The following is a 22066-nucleotide window of genomic DNA, read 5'->3' as shown; positions in this document are numbered from 1 at the left end:
CATAAACTGAGGAGTCGGAGTCAAAAGATTTTTGTACTGACTCCACAGCCCTGGCTTAAAGGGCAATAAAAATGGCAGTCTCCATATACCTCTTGTTACAGTTGTCTTTTAATTACGTTTGCTTAAAACTCCAGGTGAAGGATGGTTTTAGCTTTGGATAGTGGGGAAAGGAATTGCAACTAATTTGGGATTTGCATGCTGTTTCTGTCCCTATTGATACTTTCCCTCACTTCAGATGGGGACTGAAGAAGCATCAATTAGAAAAGAAAAAAAAAAAATATATATATATAGATAGATAGATAGATAGATAGATAGATAGATAGATAGAGAGAGAGAGAGATATTGATTTCCTTTTAAGCAATACTCGTTGCCTGGCAGCCCTGCTAAGCTATTTGCCTACAGCAGTGTGAATCACATCAGAAGAAAGCATGCAGCTAATCTTGTCAGATCTGACATTGTCAGAATCACCTGATCTGCTGCATGCTTGGTCAGGGGCTATGGCTGAAAGTATTAGAGGCAGAGGATCTGCAGGTTAGCTGGGCAACTGGTATTGCTTAAAAGGAAATAAATATGGCAGCCTCCATATACTTCTCACTACAGTTCCCCTTTAATGCAAACAGGAATTAGGCACTTTTACTTAGCTGGGGTTTCTTCTAGTCCCCTGTAGTCCATCAGCTACCTCCCCATCCCCCCAGGCCTCTCAATTGTGCCGCTGTCAGCACCAGTAAAAACCATAACTGGGCCAGTTGGCAACTACTGCTCACACCACCCAACCGCACTCCATTTAACGGGAGCATTCTGCATATGCACAGTTTTTTTTTTAAGACTGCTCCCGGCTACGGAACCGTGATTAGCGGGTGCACGGGCGGGACCATGCTAGCTCAGTAGCCGTAACCTTACTTTATTGCGGACTTTACAGTAGCAGAACGGAGGGGACTGAACAGACACGGAGGGAGCAAACGGACTACAGGGGGCTGGAGGAAGCCACGGGTAAGTGTAAATCATTTTGCGAGAGTGCAATCTTTTTTCAGACCATCTAAAACTAAAATATGAAGACAGGCAGGGGTGTAACTAGGCCCCACCGGGCCCACCTGCAGAAATTCTGAGCTCCCCCCCCCCCCGGTCCCGTTCGGGGGCCATTTTGGGGGGCTGGAGGGGTCGCAGCATGAGGGGAAAGCCATGGCCTTGCTTGGCGGGGAGGGGGGACGTTCCCCCCCTCCCCCCTCACCTCAGGGCTCTCCCCTCCAGCTTAATTTACTGTCTGGGCAGCGGCAGCTACATACCTTCCGTGCTCTCCAGCGAGACTTCCTGTATAAACAGGAAGTCGCGTCAGAGACTAGAGAAAGGAACACACGCTGGAGCGCACAGAAGGTATGTAGCTGCCGCTGCCCAGACACTGCCCGCCGCTGCCCAGACAGTAATTTAAGCTGGAGGTGAGCGCAGAGGGTAGAGTCCCGAGGTGAGGGAGGGGGGGGGACCTTCCCCCCTCCTCGCCGACTATGGGCATGGCTTTCCCCTCATGTTGCGTCCCCTCCAGCCCCCCAAAACGGCCCCGAGCAGGCCCTATTGTTACACCAGTGAAGACAGGCTTTCAATGGCTACAGATTAAAACAACTTTTTCACCAACAAAATACCCTAGGACTACAAGACCAGAGATGGAAGAAGCTTACCTAGGAAAGTCTTCACTGTCTATGTAAATCATGCTGTCCTCTGCATTTTGGAAACTTGTGAAGGATCCATCTGTCAAGGGTACTAGTTGAAGATTCAGCAGCTCGGTGTACTGTCCATCGCTGATGATATACTTCAGAATGGATTGCTTTTTTTCTTGTGAGAACGGATGCCACATCTTGCTGTTGCGTAACTTCTGCCTCACCAAATGTGGAGAAACAGGATTTGGTTTTGAGGCTAGCTGGAGGGTTGAGTAGACATGTCTTGGAACTTTAACTAGTGGAACTTTCAGTAACAGAAGAAGCTCCTCTAAACCAGCATGGTGGTCTTCATGTTCAGAAACTAGAAAAATCGCCTCTTTTGCAGTTATCCAGTAAGACTGGTCAGCTGTTTGAAAAACGCTTTCTTTCACCAAGTTCATGGCTATTTTATTTACAAGAGTTTGCCATTTGTGTTTATGTTGTGTCTTTTCTGGGTCCGGCCAAATGCTTTGTGCCACTTCTGCTGGAATTTTGGACAACTTGACAAGAGCAACCACATTACGGACTGCATGTGTATATAGCAGAGGCAAAACCTGTTCCACCAGGATATGGTTCCACTTGGCAGCTTCATCATGTTGCTGGTCTACTTCAAGCTACTTCAAGCTTCTCCTGTCATCAGTAAGATCAAAACACCCATTTATTAATAAGGGTAGACCAGTCCGATTCTCCACTTTGTCTGGAAGGGGCAAAATGCAACTTAACCGACCTCCATACAAGTCCATATTGGTCTCAGATAAGGGGTATGCCAGGTCAAGTGATGGTTTGTTGCAGAGTTTGATGCTCAACTCTGTCAAGTCTGGAAATAAGTCATCTTGGACAGCACAAGAGGTCACCAACCACTTACTTTCTTCCTCTTCACTTCCACAACGTGTTAGTGTAGTAACTTTCAGGTGTGTTTTAACATCCAGCCCAGCTGTAGTGCTTTCATGGGTCTCTTCAATAGAAACAACAGTGCTTAAGAGTGGTGTTAGCACTCCTTCCTTGTCAATTTTCTTCAGAGACACTCTAGTCACGTGACGGAGGAAAAGAAGGCTGATGCTGGCATCTTTTATGAAAGACTCAAACAGCTCTTGGACCCTCTCTGAACTGTAAATGTTTTCTGAAATTTCAGAAGGATCTAATCGAAGAGGGAAACGAAAGAGGGTTCCCCTGAAATGTCCGGAATGGCGAATTTCCTCCCAGGAGCCCACGTCAAGGGACTCCAAGGCCTTTTGGAAAGGTTGAAATTGATCTGAAAGTTCCTCTATCTCACGGCCATCTTTCTCAATGTTCCACAGACGACCTCCTCTGTGCAAGATCTCTTCCTGGGGGTCCAGAAAGCCAAAATTGTTTCCACTGAAGATGGCTGGGTAATCTGGTAGGAAACAGGACATATACGAATGTGAGAAGGCGTTGCAGGAAATTAATTCACTACAGGAAGCTGTTAATAAACTGTTCATATGCAGAAAAAAGTAAATATAGTCAGTGGGATGCTAATTATTTCTGTTAGCATGCAAATTCGATGCAAAGTGGGTTATGGCCAATCAGAGGCACTTTCTGCCGATACTGATGACTGGTCCAATTTCAAGCCACATATCATTTGCATGAAAGCCACAATTCATAGCATATCACGGGCCATTGCTAAAAGCAAGTACAAAGATACTACGGCTCCAATAAGCTTTTTTTCCTGCATTTTCTGCCAGGAGATGCGTTTTCACCTTGTCTAAAGAGTAACTTCTCAGCACTTAGCAATTAAAAAAGTACTAAAGAGTAGGCAAACAAGTACTCTAATACCAAACGTATTTTAAGTATTTTAAGCCTGACACACAAATTTTGATTGGCCAATCATTGGCCACATTTGACCATTTCCATGTAGTTTGAAAGTGTACCTATACAATCTCCTCATATTATACAAAATCGGTTGGCCCTTATGCTACATGGTGGTGGCAAAATTGATCAGTCATTGGCCAATCACTATTGGATTGAATACAAACACATTTTCCTTCTTTTTATTACTCATACAGTTATCGTATATATTTGTTTTTGTGCACAAGTAATATCGTATGTTTCCAAACTACAAGTATAGTTTATTTGCTATTAAAGCTGCTATTGCATAGCTGCTATTTTTAAATATCTAGTATCAAAGTATCTAGTGATCATTTCTCACTTCGCTCTGCTTCTGCTATGTGTGTAATAGAGAGAGATTGGTCTCTTGGTTGAATCTGCCCATCGTCGCTAGATGTATGGCTACCTTTAGTTATTATAGCTGCACTACACCTCCATCTATACTAAAGAAGGAGGGGCTAGATTCTCGGCTGAGACGGTCTTTAAACTCAGCCAGGGCAGAGGATAATCTAACGTGTGCATATAGCAATACACAAATTGTCTACTATTGAAGGCTAATTAGCAATACACAAAGGTCTACTATTGGAGGCTAATAGGGAAGGTGCTAGACATCTCACTCTGACACTGACAGCAGGAAAGCTGCCAGATCACCCCTCTCAATATGATGATAGTGGGGGAAGCACTTGTAGAAAGCAAGTTCATTCTCCTCTAAAGATGGTTGGTAGAAGGACGTCAACTCTGCAAACGGGTAACCACCTTAAAGAAAACCTGTAATGAGAAAAACCTCCCCTGGGGGGGTACTCACCTGGGGTGGGGAAAGCCTCTGGATCCTATTGAGGCTTCCCCCATCCTCCTCGGTCAAATGGTGGCGGAGATAAAGCTCCCCGAACAGTGGGGATGTAAATATTTACCTTCCCGGCTCAAGTGCAGGTGCAGTATTGGCTCTCCGCTCGGAGATAGGTGGAAATAGCCGATCGCTGTCGGGCCGCTCTACTGCGCAGGCGCAAGTCTCCTGCTCCTGCGCAGTAGAGCGGACCCGACGGAGATCAGCTATTTCTGCCTATCTCCGTGTGGAGAGCTACAACAGTGCCTCCGCTGGAGCCAGGAAAAGTAAATAAATCAGCGCTTATCAGGCTTGTCGAGGGAGGATTGCCGGACACTTCGGGGGAGCCAGTGCTGGATTGCCTGCAGCTACAGGGGAGTGGGAAGCCTCATTGGGACCCTGAGGCTTCCCCCTCCCGAGGTGAGTACCCCCCAGGGGAACTTTTTTTGTTCCAAGTTCTCCTTAACAGTTCACAGCAAGGACAAGCACAGCATGTTGTGAACAGATTAGTGGTCAAGGGTGAACGGTCGGGCCCTGTACTGGAGACCTATTTGTACAGTACAGGGCTTCGGGCGCCATCTTGCCGTAGCCCTGTCAGCGCGGGAGAGAAGAGCAGGAGGAACAAGACGGTCCCGGGACGGAGCAGCGCGCCAGAGGCCGGACACTTCTGCCAGGTGAGTAAATGCTTTCTTTTCCAGGTGAAATGTTTGCCCGCATTAGGTTTCTTTTCCAGGTGAAATGTTTGCCCGCATTAGGTTTCTTTTCCAGGTGAAATGTTTGCCCGCATTGCGTTTCTTTTCTAGCAAAATGTTTGCCCGCATTGTTTCTTTTCTAGCGAAATGTTTGCCCGCATTGCGTTTCTTTTCTGGGGAAATGTTTGCCTGCATTGTTTCTTTTCTAGCGAAATGTTTGCCCGCAGTGCGTTTCTTTTCTGGTGAAATGTTTGCCCGCATTGTTTCTTTTCTAGCGAAATGTTTGCCCGCAGTGCGTTTCTTTTCTAGCGAAATGTTTGCCCGCAGTGCGTTTCTTTTCTGGTGAAATGTTTGCCCGCATTGCGTTTATTTTGTACCGACATGTTGCCCGCATTGCGTTTATTTTGTACTGACATGTTGCCCGCATTGCGGTTATTTTGTGCTGACATGTTGCCTATTGCGTTTATTTTATGGTGTCCGGGGTAACTGTTACTACATTTATTATTTGATTGGTCATAGATGGCTATGTTTGCTGCTTTGTGGTTACGGTATACTATTAGCATCACACAGTTTCTGCACACCCATGATGCAAAGTCTCGTTTGTCCACATCATGGCGTAAACACTGCTTTCTTATGCCTCGCTGTTACATCATTACGTTAGCTCCGCCCATACAATGTCATGGCCACGCCCATTTTTTCGGCGCGGCGCAACAACCCCCCCAGTCTTCGCCGCTGCGCGCTCAGTCCTCCCCACTTTTCGCAGCGGCGCGCTGCGCGCGCCGCCCCCCCACGTCCCAGGTTGGACCCACAAAAATATGGTCACTCTATTGAAGGGCATCCATGGCTATAATAGGTGAATCCCAGAAGATTTGATCCAGGGACTTATCTGACTGCCATCTGGAGTAAAGAAGGAATTTTTCCCTTTTAAAGAGACACTGAAGCGAAAATAAATCTCACTTAAGAGCTTATATTCAGCAGGGGCATGTGTGCCCCTGCTAAAACGCTGCTATCCCGCGGCTGAACGGGGGTCCCTTACCTCCCAAATTCCCCCCTGCAAAATCCACGACCAACTTGGTCGTAGATTTTGCTGCTGTTGAGGCAGGGCTAACAGTCGCAGCCTCTCAGCGTGTCTATCAGCGGCGCATCGCCGCCTCTCCCCCGCCCGGCCCCTCTCAGTGAAGGAAGACTGAGAGGGGCGGGGAAGAGGCGGAGATTAGCCCTGCTGCCTCACCAGGAAGAGATCCCCGGGCACCACGAGGGGATTTGGGAGGTAAGGGACCCCCGTTTAGCCGCGTGATAGCGGCGTTTTTGCAGGGGCACACTTGCCCCTGCTGAATGGAACTAGTAAAAAAGGGCGCACAGGGATAGTGGACAAAAAGGGCGCCGCTATAGACTGCAATGCAAAATATCGGCTATTCGGCGCCCGACAGGAAAAAAGGGCGCACGAGAAATAGCGTTTACAGGGATCGTGTTAACAAAGGTTTTCGTTTACAGGATAAAGTTTATAACAAATATCGTTTACAAGTTCGTTTAAACTTTGTATTATACTTATTTTCCCGTTTGCAAATTTCGCTTATATGGGTTTTAACTAGTTTTTTCGTTTTAAAAATGCGCTTATAAAACTATAACAACTAAAATTTCGTTTACACTTCTCTTATCATTTAAAATTCGTTTTCATATGTATAATGCTTGAATAACGTTTCTAAAGCTGATTGTATTAGAAATACATCGCTTATGGTATTAACTTTGTTTTTACACTTCTAATGCGTTGATCATAGTTACTAAAATATCGCTTTAAATATTACTGTTATTTTAAGATTTCTACGTGATTTTAAGGCTAGTTATTCTATTACAAATTACTGTTATTTTAAGATTTCTACGTGATTTTAAGGCTAGTTATTCTATTACAAATATATAAATTATTTTATTCATGTTATTTGGAGTGAAGTATTTTAAGGATTAAATATATTATTGTTTATATGTGTTTAGCGTGTTTTGTGCAGTGGGGATGGTTAGGTTTAGGCATTACTAGGGGGTCTAGGGGTTAGGGATAGGTACAGGGAGGGTTAGGACCAGGGTGGTGGTTAGCTTTAGGCACCACCAGGGGGGTCTTAGGTTTAGGCACCACCAGGGGGGTCTTAGGTTTAGGCACCACCAGGGGGGTCTAGGGGTTAGGGATAGGTACAGGGAGGGTTAGGTATAAATACAGTGCAATATACACCACCAGGGGGGTGGTTAGTTTTAGGCACCACCAGGGGAGTCTTAGGTTTAGGCACTACCAGGGGGTCTTAGGTTTAGGCACCACCAGGGGGGTCTTAGGTTTAGGCACCACCAGGGGAGTCTTAGGTTTAGGCACCAACAGGGGGGTCTTAGGTTTAGGCACCACCAGGGGAGTCTTAGGTTTAGGCACCAACAGGGGGGTCTTAGGTTTAGGCACCACCAGGGGAGTCTTAGGTTTAGGCACCAACAGGGGGGTCTTAGGTTTAGGCACCACCAGGGGAGTCTTAGGTTTACGCACCACCAGGGGGGTCTAGGGGTTAGGGATAGGTATAGGGAGGGCTCTGTATGAGAGTAAGGTTAGGTATAGTTATAGTACAATATATGTAACTAGCCGTCCCGCGTCGTAGCATACGCCGCATCTTCTATCTATCTAATAGAGTACGTGCCTCAACCTTGAAGCAAGAAGAATAAAGGTGGGTACACACATCAGATAAAACTCTTTGGAAAAATGAAAGATCACAGACCAACTTTACCCCCTTCCATGTAGTATCAGAGCCACACCTACACAGTCTATTCTATTGAGCTGCACTCCCCATTAGATAGAAATCTTTGCAAGATGCTGCACACAAAGTTGCTGTACACATTCAAAAGATCATTATCTGCAAAAGATCCGTTCCTGCAAAAGATCAGTACCTACAAAATACATTCATAGTCTATATTTCCATGCGGATTATTGTGGACATTTTTCCGCATAAGGGCATAAGCATCCGCATACAATGAATTTTCGATGCTGATCGAAAACACAAATATTTCTGAAGATTTTCGTGAAAATTCGCCAAAAAACGAAAACAGGATTTTCGATGCGAAAATGACTTAGGCGAAAATTCGCAAGCAACACTGCTACATGCTACATTAGCACTATCCAGGAGCGCCACAGGGAGGATTCCCAATGCCCCCTTTTTATACAACCGGAGGGACCGCGGGAACCACAGCGGCACCCCGGAGGGGGAGGCTAGGTGCCGCAGGCGACCGCCCCCCCCCAAGCGTGGCCAGCGCCAGGGAGAGCCGTCTGCACCCACCTCCCAATATTAAAAACAGGCACTTACCTTAACGTGCATTGCGTTCTGCTACATGCGCATTAATTTTCTCATGGAAAGCATTTTTTGCAGTTTGTATCCTTTGGAGGCAGGTGGTGGATGGCTTGCTCCGGTGGTGTGAGCCCTGGAGTGAGTTGTCTGCACCTGTCCCCCCCCCCCTCTGGAGTGCTGTATGTGAGTCAGCCCTGAGCTCTAAAGCTCGGGTGACCCATGCTTCACTCCTTTCTCATGTGGTGCCCCCAAGTTAATGCGCATGTAGCAGAACGCAATGGACGTTAAGGTAAGTGCCTGTTTTTAATATTGGGAGGTGGGTGTGGACGGCTCTCCCCGACGCTGGCCACGCTTGGGGGGGGGGGTCGCCTGCGCCTCCCTCTCCGGGGTGTCGCTGTGGTTCCCAGGCAGTGAGAGAGCCTGGGACCCTGTGGTCCCCCCGGTTGTATAAAAGGGGGGCATTGGGAATCCCCCCCGTGGCGCTCCTGGATAGTGCTAATGTAGCATGTAGCAGTGTTGCTTGCGAATTTTCTCCTCGAAAATCCCGTTTTCGTTTTTTGGCGAATTTTTTAACGAAAATCTTCAGAAATATTTGCGTTTTTGACCAGCATCGAAAATTCGTTGTATGCGGATGCTTATGCCCTTATGCGGAAAAATGTCCACAATAATCCGCATGGAAATTCAATCTATGCGGACGTTTATACGGAAAAATGCCCGCAATAATGCACAAGGAACTTCTCTGAATGCGGGCGCTAATGCCCTTATGTGGAAAATGTCCGCAATCATACGCAAGTAATGCGAAAATGACTGGCCTTAGGCGAAAATTAACGTGAAAAAATTAGATGGAAAATTTGCCTGTCAAAACGAAATTAGGCGAAAATTCTGTAAAAATTTATCGAAACAAATTTTTGCATTTTCGCTCATCACTGGCATGTAGCAGGGCGACTGCTTTGCAGTATTGGTTTTTTGACCCTGCATAGTTTGGCATGCAAAAGCAAATGCATATTTGCATGAGCATTGCCTCATGAATAGCCAATTAGGCCAGATTTGCAAAGCCAGACTTGCTAGGGTAGGCTAGTGTTGGGCGAACATCTAGATGTTCGGGTTCGGGCCGAACAGGCCGAACATGGCCGCGATGTTCGGGTGTTCGACCCGAACTCCGAACATAATGGAAGTCAATGGGGACCCGAACTTTTGTGCTTTGTAAAGCCTCCTTACATGCTACATACCCCAAATTTACAGGGTATGTGCACCTTGGGAGTGGGTACAAGAGGGAAAAAAATTTAGCAAAAAGAGCTTATAGTTTTTGAGAAAATTGATTGTAAAGTTTCAAAGGAAAAATTGTCTTTTAAATGCTGAAAATGTCATGTTTCTTTGCACAGGTAACATGGTTTTTACCGCCAGGCAGTCATAAATGTAATAAAGAGAAGAGGTTCCATAAACAGGGACCGGTAACGCTAACCCAGCAGCAGCAGCAGCACACGTGATGGAACAGGAGGAGGCGCAGGAGGAGAAGGCCACGCTTTTTGAGACACAACAACCCAGGCCTTGCATGAGGACAAGAAGCGTGCGGATAGCATGCTTTTTACCGCCATGCAGTCATAAATGTAATAAAGATAAGAGGTTCAATAAACAGGGACCGGTAACGCTAACCCAGCAGCAGCAGCAGCACACGTGATGGAACAGGAGGAGGCGCAGGAGGAGAAGGCCACGCTTTTTGAGACACAACAACCCAGGCCTTGCATGAGGACAAGAAGCGTGCGGATATAGCAGCAATGCTTTTTGCCGCCATGCAGTCATAAATGTAATAAAGAGAAGAGGCTCAATAAACAGGGACCGGTAACGCTAACCCAGCAGCAGCAGCAGCACAGAGCACACGTGACGGAACAGGAGGAGGCGCAGGAGGAGAAGGCCACGCTTTGAGACACAACAACCCAGGCCTTGCATGAGGACAAGAAGCGTGCAGATAGCATGCTTTTTACCGCCATGCAGTCATAAATGTAATAAAGATAAGAGGTTCAATAAACAGGGACCGGTAACGCTAACCCAGCAGCAGCAGCAGCAGCACAGAGCACACATGATGGAACAGGAGGAGGCGCAGGAGGAGAAGGCTACGCTTTGAGACACAACAACCCAGGCCTTGCATGAGGACAAGAAGCGTGCGGATATAGCAATGCTTTTTGCCGCCATGCAGTCATAAATGTAATACAGATGAGAGGTTCAATAAACAGGGACCGGTAACGCTAACCCAGCAGCAGCAGCAGCACAGAGCACACGTGATGGAACAGGAGGAGGCGCAGGAGGAGAAGGCCACGCTTTTTGAGACGCAACCCAGGCCTTGCATGAGGACAAAAAGCGTGCGGATATAGCAATGCTTTTTGCCGCCATGCAGTCATAAATGTAATACAGATGAGAGGTTCAATAAACAGGGACCGGTAACGCTAACCCAGCAGCAGCAGCAGCACAGAGCACACGTGATGGAACAGGAGGAGGCGCAGGAGGAGAAGGCCACGCTTTTTGAGACGCAACCCAGGCCTTGCATGAGGACAAAAAGCGTGCGGATATAGCAATGCTTTTTGCCGCCATGCAGTCATAAATGTAATACAGATGAGAGGTTCCATAAACAGGGACCGGAAACGCTAACCCAGCAGCAGCAGCACACGTGATGGAACAGGAGGAGGCGCAGGAGGAGAAGGCCATGCTTTTTGAGACACAACAACCCAGGCCTTGCATGAGGACAAAAAGCGTGCGGATATAGCAGCAATGCTTTTTGCCGCCATGCAGTCATAAATGTAATACAGATGAGAGGTTCAATAAACAGGGACCGGAAACGCTAAACCATCCCAGATGTTCATTGGTCATGTTACTTGGTTGGGGTCCTGGAGTGTTGCGTAGTCATTTCCAATCCAGGATTGATTCATTTTAATTTGAGTCAGACGGTCTGCATTTTCTGTGGAGAGGCGGATACGTGAACCTTGCAGGCAACGGCATTCTTCAAGCTTCGGGTTATTTTGCTGACCACGTGCTCATGCAACTCAGGCACTGCAGAGCGCGCAAAGTGGTAGCGGCTGGGAACCACGTAACGTGGGATGGCCACTGACATCATGCCCTTGAAGCTGTTTGTCTCCACCACTCGATATGGCAGCATTTCGCAGGCCAGAAGCTTGGCTATGCTGGCTCTTACTGCCACGGCCCGGGGGTCATTTGCTGGCAATTTCCTCTTGCGCTCAAACATCTCCGAGACAGACAACTGAACCGTAGGGCTGCACAACGAAGGGCTGTTGGTTGTTGTGTTTGATGAACACTGGGAGACCTCAAGAGCACTACTCCGGAAAGTGACAGTGTCAGTGTCATCTGATTTTTTGGAATGTTTTGAACCACGCAATGGCTGGGCTACTGCTGCTGCTGAGGCGGGTCTGGTGGTGAGTCTGGTGAACCCAAGGGAGGCAGTGTTGCTGGTGGTACCCTGTCCTGCCGCGTTTGCCCACAGAGTGGGATGTTTGGATAGCATGTGGCGGCTCATGCTGGTGGTGGAGAGGTTGTTAATACTTTTCCCCCTGCTCAGGCGGGTCTTGCACACCTTGCAAATCGCCATGGTAACATCCTCAGTGCAGTCTTCAAAGAAAGCCCAGAATTTGGAGCACCTGCCTTGCTGGCGATTTCTGTTTGCGCCTCTTTTGCCTCTCACTTGAACTTCCACGCTTGTGGTGCCTGAAATTGCGCGCCGCCTACCTTGTGGCACAAGGCGAACTCGTGCAGCAGTGGGTTCTTCAACAGACTCATCTGTGCTGCTGCTACGACGGCGATGTTCTCGTTCACAAACAAAATCTGGGTCTATGTCCACATTGTCCATACCCTCCTCTTCCATCTCCTCAAACTCGTCATATGTCATTGTGGGGGGCCGCCGCCGTGGAGTACAGCTCCCCAGCACAACCGTCAGGGGAAACACCTCTTCCCTTGCCCCTCCCTCTTTCACCGGATTTCTTCCTCATTTCACTTATCCTTACAGTACACGCTGACTGGCAGCAGTACAGTGGCAGTACAGAAATGCTATACAGTGGTGGGTGAGCGGTGTACCACTATTGCCAGCAGCGACACAGAGCACAATGCTATACAGTGGCGGGTGAGCGGTGTACTACTGTTCCCAGCAGACAAAGAGTGGCAGTAAACACAATGCTATATAGTGTGGCTGAGCCGTGTACACAGAGTGGCAGTAAACACAATGCTATATAGTCTGCTATATAGTCACCCCGAACGGGGTGATGTTCTGCAGCACCCGAACAGTGGCGAACACTGTTCGCCCAACACTACTGGGAACGCAGATTTTAGTACCTAAACACACGATACAACATGTTTTCCGGGGTCGGACTCTGAGGCACATACAGATGGTCCCGATCATCATCCTCATCATACAACTCTTCTCCTGAGTCTGACCCACCCACCACCTCTGCCACCCCAACATCCCCAGACACAGTCACAGACCCCTCATCGTCCTCAACATTAACTTGGGATGCTGGCCTGAGCCCGACCTCCTCCTCCACATCAGGCCCCATCATCCCCTCAATGGCAGCCCTCATTAATCGCTCTGGCGCCGGACCGATGGACACAACGTTCTCCTCCGGGGAGGGCTGCTGCTGACCACTGGCTGCTGGGGTGGATGTTATAGCTTGCGTGGGGCGTTGGCTGTTGCTGTTGTTGGGAGTGCTGCTCACAGCGGAGGTCTCTGAGGAACTCATGGTGAGCTCATATAGTGGTTGACGGTGAGTGGAGTATTACTGATCCCAGCAATATACACACTGACTGGCAGAGTACGCAATGCTATATAGTCTGGCTGAGCCGTGTACACAGAGTGGCAGTGAACAATGCTATATAGTCTGGCTGAGCGGTGTACACAGAGTGGCAGTACACACAATGCTATATAGTCTGGCTGAGCCATGTACACAGAGTGGCAGTAAACAATGGTATATAGTCTGGCTGAGCGGTGTACACAGAGTGTCAGTAAACAATGGTATATAGTCTGGCTGAGCGGTGTACACAGAGTGTCAGTAAACAATGGTATATAGTCTGGCTGAGCGGTGTACACAGAGTGTCAGTAAACAATGGTATATAGTCTGGCTGAGCGGTGTACACCGAGTGTCAGTAAACAATGGTATATAGTCTGGCTGAGCGGTGTACACAGAGTGTCAGTAAACAATGGTATATAGTCTGGCTGAGCGGTGTACACAGAGTGTCAGTAAACAATGGTATATAGTCTGGCTGAGCGGTGTACACAGAGTGTCAGTAAACAATGGTATATAGTCTGGCTGAGCGGTGTACACAGAGTGGCAGTACACACAATGCTATATAGTCTGGCTGAGCGGTGTACACAGAGTGGCAGTACACACAATGCTATAGAGTCTGGCTGAGCGGTGTACACAGAGTGGCAGTACACACAATGCTATGTAGTCTGGCTGAGCGGTGTACACAGAGTGGCAGTAAACACAATGCTATATATAGCGTGGCTGAGCGAGGTGCACAGTGGCAGTACACACAATGCTATATAGTCAGGCTGAGCCGTGTACACAGAGTGGCAGTACACACAATGCTATATAGTGTGGCTGAGCGAGCGGTGTACTACTATTCCCAGCAGACACAGAACAGTAAACACAATGCTATATAGTGTGGGTGAGCGAGCGGTGTACCACTATTCCCAGCAGACACAGAACAGTAAACAGAATGCTATATAGTGTGGCTGAACGAGCGGTGTACCACTATTCCCAGCAGACACAGAACAGTAAACAGAATGCTATATAGTGTGGCTGAGCGAGCGGTGTACCACTATTCCCAGCAGACACAGAACAGTGAACAGAATGCTATATAGTGTGGCTGAGCGAGCGGTGTACTACTATTCCCAGCAGACACAGAACAGTAAACAGAATGCTATATAGTGTGGCTGAGCGAGGTACACAGAGTGGCAGTAAACAGAATGCTATATAGTGTGGCTGAGCGAGCGGTGTACTACTGTTCCCAGCAGCGACACACAATGACTGGGGGGGACCCTGGCTAGCGTGGCTGGAGAGCGAACTACCCTGCCTGCCTACCCAAAGCTAAACCCACAGAGAAATGGCGGAGATATGACGTGGTTCGGGTATTTATTTACCCGAACCACGTGACCGTTCGGCCAATCAGAGCGCGTTCGGGCCCGAACCACGTGACCCGTTCGGCCAATCACAGCGCTAGCCGAACGTTCGGGGAACGTTCGGCCATGCGCTCTTAGTTCGGCCATGTGGCCGAACGGTTTGGCCGAGCACCGTCAGGTGTTCGGCCGAACTCGAACATCACCCGAACAGGGTGATGTTCTGCAGAACCCGAACAGTGGCGAACACTGTTCGCCCATCACTAGGGTAGGCCTCTTTTCCACAGACAGTTGATAGGCAGTAACATGCCTCTCAAACTCTTACAACTGCTCACTACTGCCTGGTAACAGCTTGCTGCTGCCTGGAAACTGCTTGTTGCTGCCTGGTATCTGCTCGCTGCTGCCTGGTAACTGCTTGCTGCTGCCTGGTAACTGCTTGCTGCTGCCTGGTAACTGCTTGCTGAGCACACAGCTCAACAGTCCGTGGAAAAGAAGCCTAAAACTTGGTGATTGAGCACGCATACATTTTCTCATGCAAAGTACTTCTTCTTCTTGCTCGAAGGTTGAGGCACTTACTCTATTATATATATAGATATATACAATTTATTACATTAGGTATATTTACACAAAGGGGGGTCTAGGTGTGAGGGATAGGGATAAGGAGAGATATCTGTGACCCTAAACTTAGGTATAATTGTAGTAAAATACCTGTAAAACCTACCATTCTAGTACTATGCTTAATACAAGTGTAAATATCGTTTTTGCTATAGACGCTATTTGACGTTTCATTTCAGAATTCGTTTACTGTTATAGACGGTATTTTGCCATTTCATTTCCGTTTATTTAACGTATTTAGCATTAAATTATCGTTTATAACCTCTTAAACGAAAAATATGGTTTTGCATTCAAACTTATAATTTCGGCTACACCCCGCGCCCTTTTTTCCAGGCGCCCTTTTTTGATATACGCCTGCTGAATATAAGCTCTGAAGCGAGTTTTATTCTCGCTTCAGAGTTTCTTTAAGGCTAATTGGTACAGGCCTTGTAAGTTTTTTTTGCCTTCCCATAGATCAATTGGGATATGTGCTGGTTCAGGACAGTTTATTGTATTTTTTTCTTTCTGGTTGAACTTGATGGCTGGATGTCTTCTTTTAGGCCTCTTTCACAGTGCAACGCTAGAGTCACACTTTAAAAAATGTTTCAACACGGTCTAACGCACAGCAATACTAAGTCTGTGCGACATTCGCAGTGCACACATTGCGTTTGTGTGTAACGTGTAGCATTATTAGAAAGTGCTGCATGCTGTGTGTTATACGCGTTATTAGCTGCGTTGGACTGTTTGCACATGCTCAGTAATGACTTGGAAGCATACTTTTCATGGTAACAGTAAATTCGGGCGCCTGAGGCAAGTGGACAAATCGGGCGCCGCCATTCACTCCCATAATAAATATCGTTTAATGGGCGCCCGACAGGAAAAAAGGGCGCCGGAGAAAAATAACGTTTTATAAGCGGCGCCCGGAGACTTTTACTGTTTTATAACTGCTTCTCATGATTACACATTATTTTATGATTTATAATTTTTTAAACATTATTTTTAAACGAAAAACAGTACAATCTTTTTTACAACATTATTTTTAAACGAAAAACAGCACAATATTTTTTTCACACGTTATTAATGCTTATCACAGGGGGGTCTTAGGTTTAGGCACCACCAGGGGGGTCTTAGGTTTAGGCACCACCAGGAGGGTCTTAGGTTTAGGCACCACCAGGGGGGTCTTAGGTTTAGGCATCAACAGGGGGGTCTTAAGTTTAGGCACCACCAGGGGAGTCTTAGGTTTAGGCACCACCAGGGGAGTCTTAGGTTTAGGCACCATCAGGGGAGTCTTAGTTTTAGGCACCACCAGGGGGGTCTTAGGTTTAGGCACCAACACGGGGGTCTAGGGGTTAGGGGTAGGTACAGGGAGGGTTACTTACTATTTTTTTTAAACGTTATTATACGTTTCACTTTTTAAACGGAAGATTAACGTTTTCACAATTGCCAATTTCATGCACATTATTTAATGATTTATAACTTTATAAAACATTATTTTTAAACGAAATATAGTACATTATATTTTTAAACGTTATCCATGTTTATCGTTTAAAACCCGGCGCCCTTTTTTCCCAGCGCCCCTTTTTAACGTACGCACTTTTCATTGCCGGTATGCCTACTGTATGCGACGATAACGGGGCATAGAGTTGCTGTGCGACTTTTTTGGGGCGTTGCGTTGTGAGTTTGCGTTGTGACTTTAACGTCGCATCAAAACGCAACGTCCTCCTGTGAAAGTAGCCTTAACCAAACTGTGTTACTATATACTGTATATAGTAGGTTCCTCAAGGGAGGATCAAAGTACTAGACAGGTGCCTGAGCAAAAAACACTCATCCCTCATTTCTCTTCGCTTCCAGGTCTTCATGCGAGTCCTGTCCAGCTCTGTGTACTCTCTTTTCTTTTTTTTAAAGCACCATCGATTTTCAAAATCACCCTAAAAGCGCTTGTCCAATGATTCCCTATGAGAGTGTTCACATCTGAGTGGTTTGATTCTGATCAGCTCACCAAAGCGATGCCTGGGCCATTTTCGGGGCGATTTGCCTCACTAGAAGGTATAGGGAAATCACAAAGCGCTTGAAAAAAATGCTTTGTATAGTGATTTTCCAGCACGTACATTTTATTTATTTATTTCCGGGTGAAAGAGTTCACTTCCTGACTGATGTCAGAAGTGCAAAAAAAAAAAAATTGCTTTGCAAAAGCGCTTACAAAAGTGCACGAAAAAAATTGAAAAAAAGAAAGAAAAAAAATCAATGGCGTCAGCGATTTGGATTTTAGATGTGAAGAAGCCCTTACCAGGCTACTGAACTCCAATCTATTAGGCTGGGTACACATTTTAGCATGCAAAATCAGGCTTTTTTTTTTTTTTTTTTTTTTTTTTTTTTTGCTTTTCTCCTGTGGGATCTCCCTCCACTACAAAATCTACTGCACATTGATTGCATTGCATTGTACTGCAGTCTATTCATTACCAATGACATTTTTTAAATCGATTGAACGAGGATTGGGTTTGTGTGCGCCTAGCTTTACCCGTCTGTGGAGCACGACTCTTACCTTGGACAACCTGGAGTTTCTTGGAGTAGAGGGAGTCCTTCCCGTACTCTCGCTCATCATAGATGAAAATGACCTCGCTGGCCTTAGCGTCGTCTGCGTTCTGGATCAGCTCCTAATGTGGACGGTGAAGAAAACGCCATCTTTACTTCTGTAAAATCAGTTTATTTCATCTACACAATATTACGACATGCAGCAGCCCCACACATGTGACAAACCAATGCATGACGATACAAACCGATTGTACTGTAGCTCTCCCTGTAAGGGCAGTTCTAGAACCTCTGGCAATCTGACTGCTGCACCATCTGCAAGGTTAAAGGACGCCAGAGCCTGGGATATGGAGGCCGCCATATTCCTTTCCTTTTACCTTTCTAATCCTTGGTCGGACTGAAGATGATGATACAGGATTCAATTTATTAATTTTATTTTTTTATAAGATTTTGACCTATTAAATTATTTATCAAACTTACCATACACCATATCATTTTCAAAACAATCAGCCTGATTTTTCCAACACAATCGATCAGATTTTTAGCAAAAAAAAAATAAATGTTTTTCAGTTGATAAAAAGAAAAAAAAATCAAACTATTTGCTTGTATCGTATATGAGCACCTTTAGTCCGACATCGGCCTTTACCTTCATATAGGGATGACAATGCTTAGGAGTTAGGAAAACTCACGGAGAAGCATGTGATCAGTTTGATCAGCTGATAGATTTGTAAGGTTCTGATTTGCTGTGATGGCTTCCTGGTTTACCGCAAGATCAGGACCAGCCAATCAGAGCTTTACAACTCTATCAGCTGTATCAAACTGATCACATGCTTCTCCGTGAGCTCTCCTAAGCATTGTCATCCCTACCTTCAAAGGTCCAATGTCAATCATAGTCAGACATAGGAAAACTGGGTGCCACTAGATGGCACTGTTGCCAGAAAAATACCAGCACAGCGTCAGCCTTTTCAAATCAAAGTGTCAGACTAAAGGTGGCCATACACTGGTCGATGTGCCATTAGATCGACCAGCTGACAGATCCCTATCTGATCGAATCTGATCAGAGAGGGATCGTATGGCTGCCTTTACTGCAAACAGATTGTGAATCGATTTCAGCCTGAAACCGATTCACCATCTGCTGAGCTGCTCCTGCCGCCTGTCCCCCCCCCCCCCCCCCTGTATACATTACCTGACGCTGGCTCCCGGGCGTCTTCTCCGCATTGCACGGCTCTGTTCCGGCTCCATTACGGCGCTTCCTGTGTTACTCCGTGACCAGGAAGTTCAAATAGAGCGCCCTCTATTTGAACTTCCTGGTCACTGCAGTGACACAGGAAGCGCCGGGATGGATGGAGCCGGAACAGAGCCGTGCAGCACGGAGAAGACGCCCGGGAGCCAGCCTCAGGTAATGTATACTTGATCGGATCGGCCGCCGCTAGCGACGCGCACTTTACCCGCGGGCGATCGAGGGTAATTTCCCGCACGGCGCGATCGACGGACCGATCCGATTCCGGGAGGGAATCGGATCGGCGGCTGCGTTTACCGCGAACGATTGGCAGCAGATTCGATCCCAGGATCGAATCTGCTGTCGAAACGGCCGGGAATCGAGCCAGTGTATGGCCTGCTTTAGAGCCCATTTACACTTAAAGCGTTATCGTCACCATAAAAATCAAATTTCAACAGCAACTGGTCCGAGCGTATGCATTCAAAACTTTTTCTGCTGTTATTATTTGGAGTTATCACATACTTAAGGAACACTGGCCCTTTAGTAGTCGTGCCAAAGAATTGCATGCTGGGGGTTCCTTTTATCTATAATCTATTCCTCCTCTTACCTTTATTTCCCTGCTAGCTGCTTATCTGAAACACGATCCCCTGCTCACTTGTGTTTACAAGCAAGGCTGAGGCGACTCAGCGATTGGAGGAGACAAGAAAAAAAGTAAAGGGCAGAAATGACATCACGAGTTAGCCTTAACTGTGGGCAAAAGACATGGCCCCCACCAGGAACAGAATTCTCATCATTTACTATATAACATTCACTGAAATCAAAACGTGGACAGTATAATACATGTGTTATGTAAGTAGCTCAAGTATTTATCTACTTATATATGTGTTTTTTTCCCTGGCATAGTATGGCTGATCCTCCTGCTTTAATCAGTTGGTACGCGTCCGTGCACGTTAGTATGCGTCTTTTCCATAGCAGTGCATTGGGGAGAAGATTTCAGTTAAAACGTGTTAAAGAGGAACTCCAGTGAAAATAATGTAATAAAAATAGTGCTTCATTTTTACAATAATTATGTATAAATGATTTAGTCAGTGTTTGCCCATTGTAAAATATTTTGAATCCCTGAATTATATTCTGACATTCACACATGGTGACATTTTTACTGCTGGCAGGTGATGTAGCTGCTGCTTGCTGTGTTGGCAGTTGGAAACAGCTGTAAACAGCTATTTACCACAATGCAACAGGGTTCACAGACAGGAAACTGCCAAGAGTACGTACTCAGAATTTCTTTGTGGGTGGGGTTTCATAACAATATCAGCCATACAGCGCCCCCTGATGGTCTGTTTGTGAAAAAGAATAGATTTCTCATGTAAAAGGGGGTATCAGCTACTGATTGGGATAAAGTTCAATTCTTGGTCAGGCTAGGTTTCCACTTGTGCGTTTTGTGTCAGTTTTTCTGCTCAGAAAATTTGCATAGACTTTAAAACTAATGTTAGTCAATGCAGCTGTTTCCACTCTATGCGAATTTTCGTACGCTTTCATACGCGTCAAAAAACCTGTATCATTTTTTCGGACATCGCGTACGATTCGCGTACAATGCTTTGTATAGGCAATGCGAATTTTCACGTTACTTGCCCGAAAATTCGCATTAGATCCATAGTTACAGGAAGTTGTCAGCAGTCATGACTAAGCTGTTACTAGGCAGATTATGCATATGTAACTAATGCGAATTTTCGCGTACGAAAATTTGCATAAAAACGCGTACAAATTTACATGCGATTTTTCACCAATCAGAAAAATCTTATACGATTTTTTGCAGGCGAAAATGTAACGCTACAGTGGAAACGTAGCCTCAAAGTTTCTCTTTAAAGAGGAACTCCAGTGAAAATATTGTAGTAAAAAATGTGCTTCATTTTTACCATAATTATGTATAAATGATTTAGTCAGTGTTTGCCCATTGTAAAATCTTTTAAATCCCTGATTTACATTCTGACATTTATGACATGGTGACATTTTTACTGTGGGCAGGTTATGTAGCTGCTCCTAGCTGTTTTGGCTGTTAGAGACAGCTGTAAGCAGCTATTTCCTGTCTGTGAATCTTGTTACATTGTAACAAACTGCCAAAAGTACCGCGGTACTCAGAGCTTCTTGTGGGAGGTGTTTCAGCACAAAATCAGTCATACAGCGCCCCCTGATGGTCTGTTTGTGAAAAACATTATATTTCTCATGTAAAAGGGTGTATCAGCTACTGATTGGGATAAAGTTCAATTCTAGATTGGAGTTTCTCTTTAAGTGTGAAAGGTGCCATAGGAAAACATGGGCATTACTTTGAAAATCAGTTTTCTTTCAGTTATAACGGAGCCTAACTGATTAAGTGTAAAAGGGCCCTCTGACACTCACATTGCTGCCGGTGTAATGTCTGATTGTGCTGCCCAGAAGCTCCCTTCCACACTGAGTAGCACGCATGCTCAGTGTGAAGTTAATTCTGCTGCAGGTGATAAAATACTAAATATCTCCGCTTCCAGACATCCTACACTCCCCAAATTTTCAAAGTAGGGAGGGGACCTCCTGAAAGACCTCTATGCTAAATTGCAGCCCCCGAGCTCCACTGGTTCAGGAGATAGATTAACAGAAACCCATCTCGGAGACCAGCGGGGCTCGGAGGCTGCAATTTGGCATAGAGGTAGTTCTGTGTGACATGGCTGTCCCCTCCCCTCCCCCTACCCTGAAAATGTGGGCAGTGTAGGATGTAAGTAAGCGGAGATATTTAGTATTTACCACAAGCAGCATAATTAAATAGGAAATGTGGCTGCACAGTCTCCTATTGCGCATGCGGGGCAGCGCAAATTAACAGGCAACGCAATCAGACACAACACCGGCCACATCCAGAGTTTGTGCTTGCTTTCGAGGCACTTCTACCCGACCTAGACAGGCACGGCATCCCCCTATGTGGCTCTATGTCAGAGCAGCACCAGACATTAACAGAATTACAATGTCACATGTCCAACGGCGCCCCCCCCCCCCCCACCCTGATGCCAGGTGGGCAAGGCGGGACGGACCCTCTAGATCATACCTCCCAACTGTCCTTCTCTGGGAGCCCTGCCCCTCTGTCCCTCTTTCCCCCTCATTTGTCCCTCTTTCAGGACTTTGTCCCTCTTTCTATGTAAATATATATATTTCTCTACTAAAAAATGTGTTTGATTGACTCTAAACATTATTCCCATCCTATAAATTGATATGTTTCTAATTGTAAAAT

At 46.3% G+C, this 22066-nt stretch overlaps 1 pseudogene; it reads right to left on the bottom strand.

The window, feature by feature from the left end:
- The window catches only part of LOC137522181 (sacsin-like), a 74445-nt pseudogene that overhangs the window by 25986 nt on the left and 26393 nt on the right, over positions 1-22066 (bottom strand).

The sequence above is a fragment of the Hyperolius riggenbachi genome, chromosome 6, assembly GCF_040937935.1.
Source record: "Hyperolius riggenbachi isolate aHypRig1 chromosome 6, aHypRig1.pri, whole genome shotgun sequence".
Lineage (NCBI taxonomy): Eukaryota > Metazoa > Chordata > Amphibia > Anura > Hyperoliidae > Hyperolius > Hyperolius riggenbachi.
This window is presented reverse-complemented; position numbering and strand designations above follow the sequence as displayed.